The sequence below is a fragment of the Puma concolor genome, chromosome A1, assembly GCF_028749965.1.
Source record: "Puma concolor isolate L17-30 chromosome A1, mPumCon1.1.hap2, whole genome shotgun sequence".
In the NCBI taxonomy this organism is placed as follows: Eukaryota; Metazoa; Chordata; class Mammalia; order Carnivora; family Felidae; genus Puma; species Puma concolor.
The window spans coordinates 226,163,272-226,180,156 of NC_141667.1; the positions used below are offsets into that span (position 1 = coordinate 226,163,272).

General features: G+C 34.8%; 1 long non-coding RNA gene across 1 annotated transcript in view; it reads right to left on the minus strand.

Moving 5' to 3' along the window:
- LOC147584819 (uncharacterized) overlaps positions 1–16,885 on the minus strand; it is a 200,288-nt gene that overhangs the window by 79,610 nt on the left and 103,793 nt on the right. Inside the window, exon 2 of the long non-coding RNA XR_015255987.1 lies at positions 6,418–6,559. This is a non-coding gene — a long non-coding RNA (uncharacterized LOC147584819). The remainder of the gene's footprint in view (positions 1–6,417; positions 6,560–16,885) is intronic.

Sequence of the window (16,885 nt, forward strand, 5' to 3'; positions counted from 1 at the left end):
AGAGAAAGAGAATGAGCATGAGCAGGGGAGAGGAGCAGAGGCAGGGAGAGAGAGAAAATCCCAAGCAGGCTCGACGCTCAGGATCCCACAACCCTGGGATCATGATCTAAGCCAAAATTAACAGTCAGACTCTCAACCAACTGAGCCACCCAGATGCCCTGTCAAGAAGCTCTGACATATATTCTAATTGATGCCATCTGTCAAATGAAAAAATCAGATACAACAGAAGTAACTTGCTCAAGTTCATGCAGTTAGGTGAGAATTACAAGTTTCTTCTCTGCTTCTTACTTTCACTCTTTCTTCTCTACGCTAAGCTGACTTAATGTCCATAAAGTCATTTAGTGAGGGGACTGGGACTCATTTTTATTTTATTTTATTTTATTTTATTTTATTTTATTTTATTTTATTTTATTTTATTTTTTTCAGAGTACTTGAGAATTTTTTAATTGAAACTAACTTCATTGAGTATTTGTTATGTGCCCAACACTGTTTTAAGAAATATATATATATAAATTATATCATTCAAATACGATACTACCTCAGTAAGTTATATGTTATTTTCAGGTGAGGAAATGGAGAATCACAGAGATTAACCTGCTCATACCACACGGTGTAACTGACAACCTCATAGCAATCTATGGCAAAGGTTGATGTACAACATTAGGTAAGCTGCAGTTCAAAATAGGCATGTAATTCATTTCTATTGAATTAAATTTTAGTTGACATCTGGAAAATATACCTTCCTACTCTGCTAAAGGGTGTAAAATGGTGACATATTCTGGAAAACTGGTGTGTGTGTGTGTGTGTGTGTGTGTGTGTGTGTAGTATCTGAGTGTGCTATGTATATTTTAATAAGCATTCTAACTTTCAACAATAATAGAAATCCTCTGTGAGCAGGGGGAAGGGATGAGGGTACAGGCATAAGTACCAGGGGAAAGACTTTTCCAGCCTTCTTTGCAGCTAGCCATGACCCTGTGGGAAGTTCTGATCAATGAAATGTTAGAAGAAATGATGTAACTACATTCTGAGACATACTATAAAGGCAAGTCCAGGCCACTTCTTCTCCCTTTCCCCCATCCTACTTAAAGCATGGATGTGGTAGCTGGAGGTACAATTTAGACCAGGAGGGTGAAGATCTTTCCCTAGGAATGACATCGTGGAGATCTCAAAGTAGCCTGAGTCCCAGTTAGCTACTGAGACATCTTGCCTGTACTGAACTCTGAATCCTAACTTCTCCTTAAACCGCTATTATTTTGGCTGTCTATGATATATAATTGAATTAGGACAACACTGATTTCTTAATTATTTACTGACAAATCAAGCAAAGCTAAAGAAAAAAGGAAGAAACAATTGAAATTATTTTCAGGGACTGATGAGTTAAGTATCAAGCCATAGAAATATGGAACGTCACTGTGAGAGGGGTATAAACGCTAATCTAATCTTTCCACAGAGGTGATGCTCAAATTCACTCTCCAAACTGTGAAGTGAAGTCAAAGGAAAGCTGTAAACAAATATGCTGTATTAGATGTGTCTAAAATAAAGTGTGAAGTTTTGAAAGTTGTGAGGGCCACATCTGTGAGTTAAGTAAGTACTCATTACTTAGGTGGAATATGCACAAGGCACTGGTAGGAGCCTAAAACATAGCTCTGTATGAGATGCCACACAAGGGACAAAACTGCTCGGAGACACTGTTGAGGCCCAAAGGGGGACATTTATCAAAAGAAGATTATCATATGCTCACATAGACTTACCACTCAATGCTATATCTAATGTTTTTATTTTGTTCATCTAATTAAGAATACTTTGACTCAACTCTTAAGGACTTGGAAAAACACATTCTCCCATGTGTCCCTAAGCACACATCTTCAATGACTTGCTTCATGGGAAGCAGGACCAGATCACATGAGACTCATTTGGGTTTTTAAAATATGTGTATTGTAAGAGTTACATTTGCATGATTATACACACAAGTTGAGAGTGAGGTCATTGTTGCTGTACAAAGTGACATTGTGGTTTATTCTCATGTTTATGCCAAATGTTCAGAAGGAAAACAGAAAATTAAAGCTGCTGACATGCTGATTATGCCTTAGGTAGCAGGAAGTTCAACACCATGCTCCTCAGCAGTGTGACACAGCATCTGTCTAGAGGCCTGAGAAATTGTAGTATCTGGGCATTCTGCAAAGAGATTCTGAGAATAGTTAAGACACGTTACTCCCTTCTGTTCCTTAAGGGGCAGAGATGGGTAAGAAAAGATCAATCAGCCCATGAGCAACCAATATCTTCCTGCTTGACTCCTGGATTCACCCAGCCCCTCACCCCAGAGCGTAGAGAGTTGCATTAGCCCTGTAGCACCAAAGCAAGGCCTCACATCCATCTTCCTGAAAATATCCTCAAAAACTGATTATAAAAGGCCAACCTAAAAGACGCTCAAAAATCTGTTGAGAATTCAATTCTCTTCGTGTAACATAATTGCTTTCTCAACCATTTAACATATTTCTTCTCTTTTTTTGAAGATGTGATTCTTATGTTCCATTGAAGTAGAAATAAACTATTACAAAATGTATTTTTGGAAAAAGGGAAAAAAAGCAGGACTACTTAGAAAGTTTTGTTTGACTTGTATTCTCCATTGATCGTGTGCCCACAAACAATGCTGTTATGATCTATCAAATGTATTTCACTTCTTGGGAAGGGCTAGAGTGGTTATGCCACAACTAACTAAAAATACAAGTATTCAATTGTACATCTCTATATTAATTGTATTTGTCACTTATTGTTTTCGTATTGTAAGGAAAGTATTAACATTTAAGCAAAATATAATTTTCTTATTTAATCAACACTCTTAATCTAATTATTTGGTTGGAGTTAAAGGGCAGGTATTTTATGAAATCATAAAATATCATCTTCCTGATATTATTTGCTTATTATAAAAATGTATAAAGAAAAAACTTGTTACCATGTGTGGTGATATATATCAGACTTATTGCAGTGATCATTTTACAACATATACAAATATCAAATCATTATACTGAAACTAATATAATGTTATATGTCAATTATACCTCACTTTTAAAAAAAATTTTAAATGTATGAAATGAAAGTGTAATAATAATAATAATAATAATAATAATAATCCTGTCATAGAAATTTCAACAAAAACCATATTCTGATATATTTTATAAGATATTAATATATCTTTATATTTAAAATTATATCATAAGAATTTTTCCCTGTTTAAGACATTTTCTGTTTTCCTTGATATTTTCTTTGCATTCTGTTTTGTTAATGGACTATATTTTATTTGGTTTTTAACTCTTAAGTTTCTTGGAAATCTTCTGGCTGTAGTGTTTAAAGATTCTCCTAAATATATTTCATTGTAGTGCTGCTCAAAACAAAGAACAAATGTAGCAAGGTATGTGTGTTTAGATCTGTGATGACAGGCCCTGATTTCTGTAGGACACCCACACCATCAAGTTCAGAGGTACAAAACTAACACATTTAAGTCCATCCTTGTGGCCCTACTTCATGTTTGTGCACTCCAGGCTGTTCTTTTTAAAAAAAAAACCCAGCTCTACTGAAGTATAAGTTGTATTCGACAAAATTCACCAATTACAAGTTATGATTCATTTTCAGTAAATTTATAGGATTGTGCATCTATCAGCATAGTCCAGTCTTACAATATTTCTAAATGGGCATTTTCTGAATATGTCATATAAATGGCATCACACATTATATAGTCATTTGGATCTGACATCTTTCATCTAGCACAGTGGTTTTGAAGTTCATGTATGTTGTAGAATACACAACAGTATTTTGTGTTTTTTTTAATTATATGGATATATTACATTTTGTTTATACATTCGTGAGTTGATGGGCATTTGAAATACAATGATGAAGGGTCTGTTCAAGTCTTTTGCTCATTTTTTAAGTTAGGTTGTTTGTCTTACTATGATCAAGTGGTAAGAGTTATTTATATATTTCAGATGCAAGTCCTTTATCACATACATAATTTGAAAATATTTTCTTCAGTCTATATCTGGAGTGTTTCTGGAAGCACAAAAATTTTTAATTTTTATGATATATAATTTATAATTTTTTTGTCTGCTTTTGGTCATTTCTAACTTTGTACTTAATCTAGGGCCATAAAGATTTTCTCCTATGTGATCATCCTAGAAGTTTTAGCTCTTACATATAGCCCTATAATCCATCATGAGTTATTTTTTAATTATGGTGTGAGGCATGAGTCTAAGTTCTTTTTTTTTTTCTTCAAATAGATGTCCAATTGTCCCAGAACACTTGATAATTCTAACCTTTTCCCCGTTTAATTTCCTTGGCATTTCTGTTCCAGCCTGTTCTGGCTCTTTCTCTTTACATCAATCTTTGTTTCCCAAATGCCTGCGCTAATAACATCAAACTCCAGCATCAGACAAGACAAGTGTTGCAGAGACTGTTTAAGCACCTCCAAAAATTGCATGAGGTTAAAACACTTAATATAGACAGACAGACAGACAGATAGATAGATAGATAGATAGATGATAGATAGATAGATAGATAGATAGATAGATAGATAGACTGTTTCTTGCTGGCTTTGCTTCTTTGATTGAACCCTAATAATCAGGACTATTCTTACTGTACAATACTTACTAATACAATCTGGAATTTTCAACTAAAATTTTTTGTGTGTTAGATGTTACTCATCCATCAAAGACTTACCATTTGTATTGAGAGCTTTGAATATTCTTTAACTACTAGTTAAGCATACCTCTGTATTCAACTGGTTTCAATGTTCACATCTAAGTCCTTTAACTTTGCAAACCTCCAATCCTTGAGATGTTGAATCTACTCATCGCTTAATATGTATAAAGTGAGTTGTTTTATGCCACCCATGCCTGAAGATGTCCTTCTGTTGAATTTACCCATAAATGAAAATTTAATTGTGTATTAAATCTTTGGGTCAAGGAATGTTTTTGCTTCCATGGAAAACCATAAGGAAAGATATATGTTTATTTCCTTATTGTTTTGTCAATACATTATTAACACTCCTCTTTTTACTTTTCCCAGACATTTCTGATAATTTTTAATTAATACATTTTGAAAATGTTCTCTTGAGAGCATATGATTAGAATTGCTATGCTTCTGATAAATTAAAATGTTTGTCATTAGGTCGTGCATCTCTATGTATCTTATCAGATTTAGTTCATTTACTTATTTCCAAGAAAATTTTTTGCATTTCTTACATCCCAACTTTTCAGTTATTTTTGTTTTAAATATGTTTCTTAACAATATCATATGACAAAAGTTTGCACTTTGTTTTATCTGTTAATTTTTGTCTTTTAATTGTGGAATTTAATCCATATACGTATATTTTGATTAAATAAGTTCTACCATCTTCTTGCTTGCTTTCTGTTACCACTTTTTCTCTCCCTTTTTGTTCTTTCTTTCCAGGATTAACCAAGTTTTTTTCTTTGTTTTCTTCTTATTCCACTTTTTTTTCCTTTTAGAAGATACACAATTTGTTCTTTCTCTCTCTCTTTTTTTTTAAATTGGTAACCCTTGAACTTTTACCATGCATGTTTATTATTTAATGATTTCTAAAGTTAATGTATTGATCCCACCCATGAACAACAGAAACACCGTAGACCATGTTAACTCATTAAAGGAGGGACTGATGAGGCTCAAACATGGACAAAAACAATACAATCCTGAAACGCTCCATCAAGGAGCGTGTATCACATTCTACAGCATAATATCACATTCTCTGTGAAATACTGTATCAGTCTCCCCAAAAGTTGATCATTCCCTTGCTCTATTTAAGACGCATAATTGTTTTTTTGTGTATATGTATACGTTAGTATTATTTCCTTGAGGATGAGGAATATATCACCTTTATATTTTTTAGTAGTACCTGACACCAGACTTAGCCTATGGTAGCACGCATTTAGCCTAGTAAATGAATTTTAAAAATTAACAATTTTATGTTCCTATGCATTTATGACTTTTTATTTTCTCATATTTCATGGAGATAACAAGTTTTATCAAAAATTACCCAGTGTGACCACTCATAGGAGAGAAAACCTTAATAAGCTTCAAATCAGAGTTCATATAGTCTCTACATATGTGTTTCCACTTTTGATTTTAACTAGTATTCTGGCCTTTGCCCCTAATTAATTCATCCTAACAGCTTATGTATAATGACTTTAGTTTGAGAGAAGCAGGATTAGGCCTTTTATGAATTATTTTATCAAATTAAATCTGTGTCATAAAGAGTTCCATGTGTTTACGAAGCAAGAGGGGAGTTGACCTAAGTCTGGCTGAGCTAAATGAGTTGTGGTTATTCTTATGTTTATTCATATGACAGAAAAATGAAAAATATCATATGCTATCTTAAAACATCTCCATTATTTTCAAATTTTTATTTACCTTTGTATTTTCATGATGGTTTCATGTTCAAAGTTTGTCCAAGCTCCCCCAGGGTAAGAATCATGGGCTGTGTAGATCTTAATCCTCCCTGGCAGCGAGGATAGCATGCAGTGGTCACTGGGTAAATTTGTGATCATTGTGTCTAGGAGTAAATGAATGCATGAGTTAGTGAGTGAATAAAGATACAAGAGAATAATGAAATGCAATGGCCAGTCATTTTTTACCTAGCTTTTTTTTTTTTTACAATTTCCTATTATTTATAATTTAAATTTTATTTAAATTTATTTAAAATTATTTGAATATACTATTTTGTTTAAAAAGGACCGTGTTTCTTTTTTTGCTTGACTATTTTGTGTAGCCCAAACTGAAACTGGTCAAAAGAAGTCTATGAGAATGTGCATTAATAAATATTCTTTTTAGCTAATAGAAGTGGAATGAATTACACAATCACATTTTTTTAATGTTTATTTATTTTGAGAGAGTGCAAGTAGGGGGAGGGGCAGAGAGAGAGGAGAGAAAGAATCTCAAGAGAGGAGAGAAAGGATCTTCTATTAGCAAAGAGCCCAGCATGATGCTGAATCCCACCTGTGAGTGAGATCATGTCCAGAGCAAAAATCAAGAGTCAGACGATTATCCAACTGAGCCACCCAGGTGCCCCTACACAATCATATTTTGAAGAGAAAACAACAAAAATGGATGAAAGAGGTAACTTGAAAAAGAGAAACAGACCCAAGAGTTAAAGACAACCTCAGAAGCTCATCTGATATACGCATCCAAGTCCAGGTAAAATCACACATCAGTCATTTCAGACTATGGAGTGCATTTGGATTTTAAATAAATCCTGCAAAAATGACTCCAAAACCACCCTTCCTAACAAGCTGACTTTTTAAAAGTCACCAGAAATAACTTCCTGATATTAAATCAAAATTCCTCACTATGATAAAAGCTAAACATGACTGATGCTGTGATAAATCCCTCATGTGCATTACTTCATTTACTCTTCATCATCTTTGATCTGGGAAGAAAAGATGAAACCAAGGTTTAGAGGGGCTAAGATATTGGCAGAACCAAGATTTGACCCTAGGAAATCTGATTTCAGGGGTCCACCCTCATAATTATTATACTCTGCTTCCCTGTGCAGTAATACAAATACTTCTCTTCACAGCCTGTTGATAATACAAAAAATAAAATAAATACATACATACATAAATCAATACATAAATAAATAAATTCCAAAAAGCAACAGATTTTCACTGATAGGCACCCTCAATTTCATAGATATTCATATATTTTAAGATTAATTTTTAGAGTTAATTTCTATTTTAAGAGAAAGTAATACAAGGATAAATTGTAGTTTCTGCTTCTTCCTCCTCTATGTCCTGCCCCAAACATTCCACAACACATCCCCACCACCTCCACATACACACACCACATTTTAATATGTACCTAATCTATTTAGCATTAAATAGACCAGTTTTTCATGCATTCTTCAGCTATAGCAAATAGGAAAATAAAAATGTTACCAGTATTTGAAATTTCATGTCCCAGAACCAACCAAAAGGTAGGTGACACAGGAAGCAAAACAGTTAAGTGACTAAGAATTTAGGCTCCAGAGTTAAAGTATCTGGCCTGTAATTATAATTTGTAAGACATTAGGCAAGTTTTTATTCACCTCCTCTGTAAAATGGAGTAACAAAATAATCTCGTTGCTGTAAGAATCTAATTATATAGTCTGTATAAAGTTTTTCACTTAGGTAAAGGACTTAGAAAGTGATTAATTAATGTGAGATGTTTATGTTAACTCTTGTCTGGAAAAACATCTAGTATCAAATTATGCCATAATTATCGTGGTGGTGGTGGTGGTTTTTAACAGATTCACTATGGTAGCTATATAGAAAACCATCTGTTGTTCAAATGTTAACACAGTAATAATTTAGAGGACCCCTTTGCAATTCTGCAGTTCTACACAGAGCAGGAAATAAATGTGTTGCAAGAGCCATATTAACTTTCTGCTATGGTAGATATAGGCATTTTGATATTACTTAGATGTAAACATTGTGCCTCTTTTTTTTTAACCACTTATAAGGCTTGAAACTGCAACTGGGGGAAATAGTATGTGGTTGCAGGAATTCTTCTGGTCCACCTTCCTGAAGAGATGGAATACCTCTCTATAAAGATAAGAAAACAGGTCTAAAATTTCCACATCAGAATATCATCTCTGCCTTCTACACAACCAACATGAATCTCTAGTTTACCTGCGGTAGCTTCTTACCAGAAACTTCCATCTCAAATCACTGACTCCACTTGTGGTAAATACATGACCTAAATATCTGATCGTTATAACAGCACTGTACCCTTAAAGTCTCCAAACTTTATTCCTACATTATGCCAGATATCCATAAAACCACAAATACAGAGCATGCTGTGCTTGAGCTCATATTATACCTTCAGTTTTCACATAAACCATCTCTAATTATTGTAAAAATATTTTCAGATACATCACTCGTTTTGTCCTGTATGAAAACATCCACATAAAAATTTCCCTCTAATCTCAAGGCCAGATTAAAAATATAAATATACTTAACAAATTTCTAAGCTTCCCATTTTTGGATAATGAGAGCTGTGCAACATGCCAGCTACTAGAATGAAGTTCTGTTAAATCTGAGTTCAAATATAAAGCTCTCCATAATACCATTAAAAATCTGTTTCAGCATTAAAAACAAAACAAAACAAAAACAAATATAAAGCTTTCCACCAACATTTTCATCTTTGATTATTTTAAATAGCTTTATAACCCTCAGATAATTTTTAAATCAGAATGGGTAAAATCAGAAACATAAGAAACAATAAGTTGTGCACTGTTGGTAAAATGCAAACTGGTGACCCCACTGTGGAAAACAGCATGGAGTTTCCTCAAAAAATTAAAAATAGAGGGGCGCCTGGGTGGCGCAGTCGGTTAAGCGTCCGACTTCAGCCAGGTCACGATCTCTCGGTCCGTGAGTTCGAGCCCCGCATCAGGCTCTGGGCTGATGGCTCAGAGCCTGGAGCCTGTTTCCGATTCTGTGTCTCCCTCTCTCTCTGCTCCTCCCCCGTTCATGCTCTGTCTCTCTCTGTCCCAAAAATAAATAAACGTTGAAAAAAAAAATTAAAAAAAAAAATAAATAAATAAAATTAAAAATAGAATTATCATGTGATCTAGTATTGTACTTACTACTGGGTATTTACCCAAAGAGTATAAAAACACTGATTCAAAAAAATATATGCACCCCTGTGTTTTTTGCAGCATTATTTATAACAGCGAAATTATGGAAGCCACCCAAGTGTTCATTGGTAGATTAATGGATAAAGAAGAGGTGGTTTATATACTCAATGGAAGATTACTCAGTCATGAAAAGAATGAAATCTTGTCATTCACAGCAACATGATTGGCTCTAGTGGGTATAATGTTAAGTGAAATCAGTCAGAGATAGATAAATATCATATGATTTCACTCATATGTGGAACTTTAAAATCAAAACAAACAAAAAAATAAAAAACAGACAAATGAAGACATAGACACTTAACTATTGAGGAAAGGCTGATGGTTACCAGAGGGGAGGTAGGTGGAAGGATGGGTGAAATAGGTGCAGGGGATTAAAAGTACACTCATCTGTGATGAGCGCTGAGTAATGTATAGAACTGTTGAATCACTATATTGTGCACCTGAAATTAGTAAAACACCGTATTTTAATTTTACTTGAATAAAAGTAAAAATAAAATAAAAATTAAGTACAGGGAGGAGCTCAAACAAGCCAGCGAATAAATTATTGATACCTACATACAGCATTTAAAACACTTAAATATATCTTGAAATCGCTGTTGCACGTAATCTCCATTTATACTTACAGATCTTTATTTTTATTATTTTTTTAACGTTTATTTATTTTTGAGACAGAGAGAGACAGAGCATGAACGGGGGAGGGGCAGAGAGAGAGGGAGACACAGAATCGGAAACAGGCTCCAGGCTCCGAGCCATCAGCCCAGAGCCCGACGCGGGGCTCGAACTCACGGACCGCGAGATCGTGACCTGGCTGAAGTCGGACGCTCAACCGACTGCACCAGCCAGGCGCCCCCTTTTTTTTTTTTTTAATTTTTTTTTTCAACGTTTATTTATTTTTGGGACAGAGAGAGACAGAGCATGAACGGGGGAGGGGCAGAGAGAGAGGGAGACACAGAATCGGAAACAGGCTCCAAGCTCTGAGCCATCAGCCCAGAGCCCGACGCGACGCGGGGCTCGAACTCACGGACCACGAGATCGCAACCTGGCTGAAGTCGGACGCTTAACCGACTGCGCCACCCAGGCGCCCCTATACTTACAGATCTTTAAATGTTCTGGAGAAGAATCCTAAAGGTGCAAAACTTTTCCTTCACCAATCAATTTCTTTGCAACCCATATTACTTTTTTAGCAAAAAACTGGCTCAGAGAGCCTTCCCTCAGTCCCTGCTGAATATACTCTGTTCCGCGTAACTCTATTTCCTCCTGTTCGTTGCTTACGATTGGTGGGACCAAAGGGAGAAACACGACCTAAGTTAGGCCATTTTCTCTCCCAGGAATTTGAATTGGTGTTGGAGAGATGTGTTCATTTCATTGTGGGTATGGGGTTTATAAGGATATCTGAGTAAGCATGCCCATGTTTGGGCCATGTGCTTCTAAACTGACTAGTGGAGCCAAGATGGAGGGAGAGAGAAGAAAGATCAAACAGAAAAGAAGCAAGGATCAGACATTTGGCTACAGGGAGAGAAAAGCGGAAAGTAAATACCTTAGTTCCCAACCGTTTAATTTCCTGGTTTTAGTTCCTCAGTTCTTACCGCATTTTACTTTGGGTTCTATGAAGTGACCATTTAGCCTTCCAATAAATGTATTTTTTACCTAGATTTAAGTTATTTGCATTCATCCCTCTCCTCACTAATATATGGGGATCTAAAGCACAGACAAGGCAAGTATCTGGAAGGTGCAAAAGCAAGTCGTCAGAAGAGCTGGGAAGAGATCCCCGACTTCAGGTCTGTGTTCTTCAAATTCCATGGGAAGGGAGTCATGGGCAGCATTAGAGAGAGGGAAAAGTAATCTCTCTGATGTCCATTTGGACATTTATATAAAGGCTCTATGTTTCCTTGGGAATTCTGTGAAAGGCATTTACTTTCCTATATACATTTTCTCACATGTTAGTGTTTGATAGGTTATTCGGATTATTGATTCTTGAGACTAATTCTCTTGTGGAGATTAAATCTGTAATCAAAAGTAGAGGGGCGCCTGGGTGGAGCAGTCGGTTAAGCGTCCGACTTCAGCCAGGTCACGATCTCGCGGTCCGGGAGTTCGAGCCCCGCGTCGGGCTCTGGGCTGATGGCTCAGAGCCTGGAGCCTGTTTCCGATTCTGTGTCTGCCTCTCCCTCTGCCCCTCCCCCGTTCATGCTCTGTCTCTCTCTGTCCCAAAAATAAATAAACGTTGAAAAAAAAATTAAAAAAAAGTAGAGATGGCACTCTTCTCATTAAGTGTTTAAAATACATACATTCCTAGAATTAGCAAATTGGGCAAATAAACATTATGATACTCAGCATCTCTAACATAACAGAAAATTTATAATATTATAAATACCATATATATATGCAGTAAAAGTAATTGATTTTTATATATGAAATATTTACAGTTTCTTTAATGTACATTCCTGAGATTTTCCATATTAAAATAAATATTAAAGCAAGGCCAAGTTCAGTTCCTTTATTTTCCTACCAACTGTTTAAGAAAATAAACTCTACCGAGTTTAATTCACAAAATATGGTTACCATCTGAGTTCTTACTTTAGAAACAAGAGAAGTTTTGAAAGTAAAGTGCAATAAATATACTATTAGATCTGGCAAATAGTCACGTAGAAAAAAATATTCAAAAGTATTTCTTAGGACCAATTGGAAATATAATTTTGAAAGTGAAAATTATAATCATTCATTAAGATAATTTTGATCATTCTCCTTTTCTGGAATTAGAATTTCAAAGTATCATTTAATTTTATTTGTCTGCAATTGCTAATTGAGTTAGGCTGGCTCTCCATGTAGGATAATGTATTTTTTCAACTGCATTACTCACCTCTCTATTTCACTCCTGGAATTAAGGATAAACACACATAGGTACTCACATAGATATATAAAAATATATTTTTAATAAAAACCTGACCAACGTTTGATTTTATATTAAAATGTTTTTAAGTATTGAAAGAGTTTTTGTTTCATGTTTTCCATTTTGCTTTCAAATTATTAAAGAAAGTAATGGCAAATGAATGTTTTACTATAATTTATGGAATATTAAGAATACAAAAAATTTCACATAGCTCTGTATCTCAGATAAGCCTACTGACATGAAAAAAAAAAAGGCAATTCAAGTTCATGGCCAAAAATTTTAAACAGGTCAGAAAGAGTTCAATTATTAAAAACCCAAGGGAAGTTCTGGACTTAGCCATGGTTTGCCAAAAAAATGAATTAACGAAGGTTAAAAGAAAGCCCACAAATGAACGTAAAAGAAGATGAAAAAGATATGTGGCTGAAGTCATTTTTGAAAAAGAATTGAAGGAATAGTTAAATTACTAGATATCAAAATATCAATCTTGATTGGATCATTTCCATCATTATACTAATATACTTTAAAAAAAACTAATATATTTTTTATTTCCTATTGAAACTATAGAGCAGCCGTAATAAAACTTTTCTTTCCCCACAGACTCCTCCAAGAACTTGCCCTCTATCTGCCCCCTTCATGTTTCTCTCCTCCTATTGTCTCTACTTCCTGGTCATGCATTTACTTTTCACCCACTCCTGTCTGGCCGCTATGCTCATTACTTCAAAAACGTTCTTGTCAAGGGTTACAGCGGCTTGCCCAGTGAGCATTCCTTATTCCTCATCTTACTTGACTTCTCAAGGCATTCAACACAATCAATGATGCACCACCTCCCACCTTGTTTTTGAAGATCTCCTCTCTTCCCTTCAGGCACACTAAATTTCCTGGTATTTATTTTCTAATCACTAGTCTTGCCTTCATAATCTCCTTTGCCTGCATCTTCTCTTCTACCAAATGCTAAATGCTGGAGTTCCTAAGGGCTTGGCTCTGGGGTGTCTTCCTAACCTTCATCTGAGCAATCTTATTCATTTCAATAGCTCTGAACATCATGTATATTCAGACATCTCCAAATTTTATAAACACCACTATCAACTTTTGATCTCAGGTACAAAATCACATATCCAGCTGCTTGTCCGACAGTTACATGTGAAAATTTCAAGCTTAACTTGTCCAAACAGAATTTTTTGCTTTCTTTCCCTCTGTTATACTCGGCCTAAGTCTATCCCTCTCTAGCTCAGTAAATGGCACTATGAATTAAAGTTAGAAATGGGATTTTTCTTTGATACCTCCCTTTCTCGCCTCATACATTTTACTGCTAAGCATTACCCATCAGTCAGAAACAAATGCTAAATCTGTCAACTTCTCTACTTCACTGCTAGTATTTTGCTCAAGCCTCAACCATTTCTAATTAGACTATTGTAATGGCCACTTGTATTCAGCCAGGATGGACTAGGTTATGCTATAATAAAGGCCCTGAGAATCCTATCACAATGTATATCAAATCATCATGTTGTATGCTTTAAATATCTTACTATTTTATTTGTCAATTATACCTCAATAAAGCTGGAAAAAAAATAATGGTCCCAAAATCTCAGTGGCTTGTAACAATAAAGATTTACCGGGGGCACGTTTTTGTCCATTATAAATAGGCCAAGATTCTGCTGCATATCTCAGGACTCTGTGTCCCAGACAAATGGATCAGGCATCACATCTAACATTGCCAGTCGTTGTATAGACAGAATGAATGAGAACACTGGATGCTCTCACACTGGCAATTAAATGCTTCAGCCTGGGATTTACATGGTTATTCTTTCCATGACTCAATGACTACAATGTTACATGGTCTCTCCAAACCACAAGAGGGCCAAGAAGTGTAATCATCCCTTGTATGTGGTAGACAGCACTAATAACTGTCAATTTCTAATGAGACTCCCTACTTCCAACTTTGCTCTCCTATCAATTCTCTAAATAATAGCCAAAAGGACACCTTTCCTTCTTATTGTACTTAGGATCAGATCCAAAATTTCTGTGGCCTACAAGGCTCTACATATTCTAACTCTATCTTAATATCCTAAACCTCTAGCCCTCTAGTGGGGGGGTCTCATCACACTGAAATTTTGCTCAGTCTTTTTCTCGTAGGACATGAAGAATAGGCTGTCCTCATCTGGCTCCTTCATTGTGGCTGCCTTTTTATACTTAGATTCTCAGCTTAAATGTGCCATTCTCATAAAAGATCTTCCCTAAACTTACTATTAAAAGAATGTTCTCTAAACTGAGGGTTGATGGAGGGTGGGAGGGAGAGGAGGGTGGGTGATGGGTATGGAGGAGGGCACCTTTTGGGATGAGCACTGGGTGTTGTATGGAAACCAATTTGACAATAAACTTCATATATTGAAAAAAAAATTCTTAAAAATGCTGTAAAAAAAATAAAAGACCTTGGTTACTAAAAAAAAAAAAAAGAATGTTCTCTGTATTATCTTTTTTTTCTTTTTAAAGATCACTGCATCCCACATATTTCCTCTGACATACTGATCTACTTTTTAGAAGTGTTTTACTTGCTTACTTATTACCCATTTCCATCACTAGCATGTAATAATAAAGATATCTTCTCATTACCTTTATCACCTAACATCCATAATTAACATGTATAATATTTTTAATTGAATGAATGAATGAATACAAATCTAAACCTATAAATGAATAAAAATCTAAACCAGTGATACTGACCTAATAGATATAGTAGAAGTGTTGGAATAGAAATAGAATATATGTTAGAGCATGATCAGATCCCAAAATATATTCCAGATAGATTAAAAGATTTAAAAATTATATCATTAAGAAATACTATAAACTGGGGGTAGAAAAAGAAAAACTATATTAGTAAAAGGTGCCAAATGTAAAATTGTTGTATAAAATAATGTATAAAAAAACAAAGAGAGATACAAGATATTGTTCACTAATAATTTAAATCTTAGAAGTAAAAAGTCAAGAGAGAAAAGAACAAATGAAAAAAATATTTACAACCAATATGATAGAGTTGACATTATATATGTATAATATTTTATAATATATGTTATATATTTATATATATATTTATATTTTATAATATATACATATATGTATCCTTTGAGAGTCCTTTCTAGTGCTGTCTAGGAGCCAAGGGAACATGAAATATGTAGTAGAAGAAGAAAGTTACAAGTTATATGGCCTTGTGATCAGCTGTAACACTAAAGATTAAGCTATTTTTTCCTTTCCAGTCTGTCACATATTTAGTTATATATATTAAAAATTTCTCTCCTTTCCCTCTGTTTTTACTAGCACTTTATCATAATAATCATAGGATATATATTTATAGGATGATGAGAGTGTAATGAGACTAAATTTGGAGAGAGCTGATCATTCAGAAATGGTTGCAATGTTTGATGAAATTTTGAATTTCCTACATTGAGGAGAAGGTCTGTACATTTGTGCTTTTGTGAGGAAGTTGCCTTATGGGGAGGCAAAGAACATTGCTATTGTTATTTGGAGGTTTAAATGTGGGAGTTAATGACCCTACTGATGTTGAGTAGCCACAGTGTGGGTTATCATATGTAATGTAATTGGCTTACTGCACACCCACTCACTTCCTTGGAGTATTACTTCCTGAAAAGGTCAAAGATGAAAGGCTGGAAAGACGAAAGCTACATTTATCAGATGGCCCTTCTGCTATGGCTGTGCTTGAGACCTAGGTTTTGGCCAAGTGGGCATTTCCACAGTGACAGTCATGAGGAAAGAGACAAGATATTCTGGCAAGAATGGTGACAGAAGGGTTTAGCTCTCCTTGGGCTCAAACAGTGCCAACAGTTTCCTTATTTGTTTGCTTTCTGATCATGGGGCAGGGTAATGGCAGCAGTTGCTCTCTTAGCTAGAAAATTTTACGGTGTGGAATTACAAAAAAAAATCATTTTCTACTTTTTTTTTTAATTACGGTTGTACCAAAAATAGAGAACCAGCTACTAATTCTCCTCAAATTATCTAGAGTGAACCTTCTTGTCTTTAAGAATGCTGATCAGTATAGATATTCTTTCCATGTGCATTGACCAAATATTTTCTAAGTCTCTAGTATGTGCCAATAAAAAATAAATGTAATACGTAAATTAGAGAGTATGGTAGAAACTGCTGCATGAAGTGGAAAGACATTTAAAACATAAAGCAGAGAAAGGAGACAGAAATGCAGAGGAGGTAGCGATGTGGAATGCAGATTGTAATCTTAAATTGGGTCATCAGAGTTACTTTTTTTGCAAAAGAGGGAGTGAAAAAGGACTTGAAAAGAAATGAGATTAAAT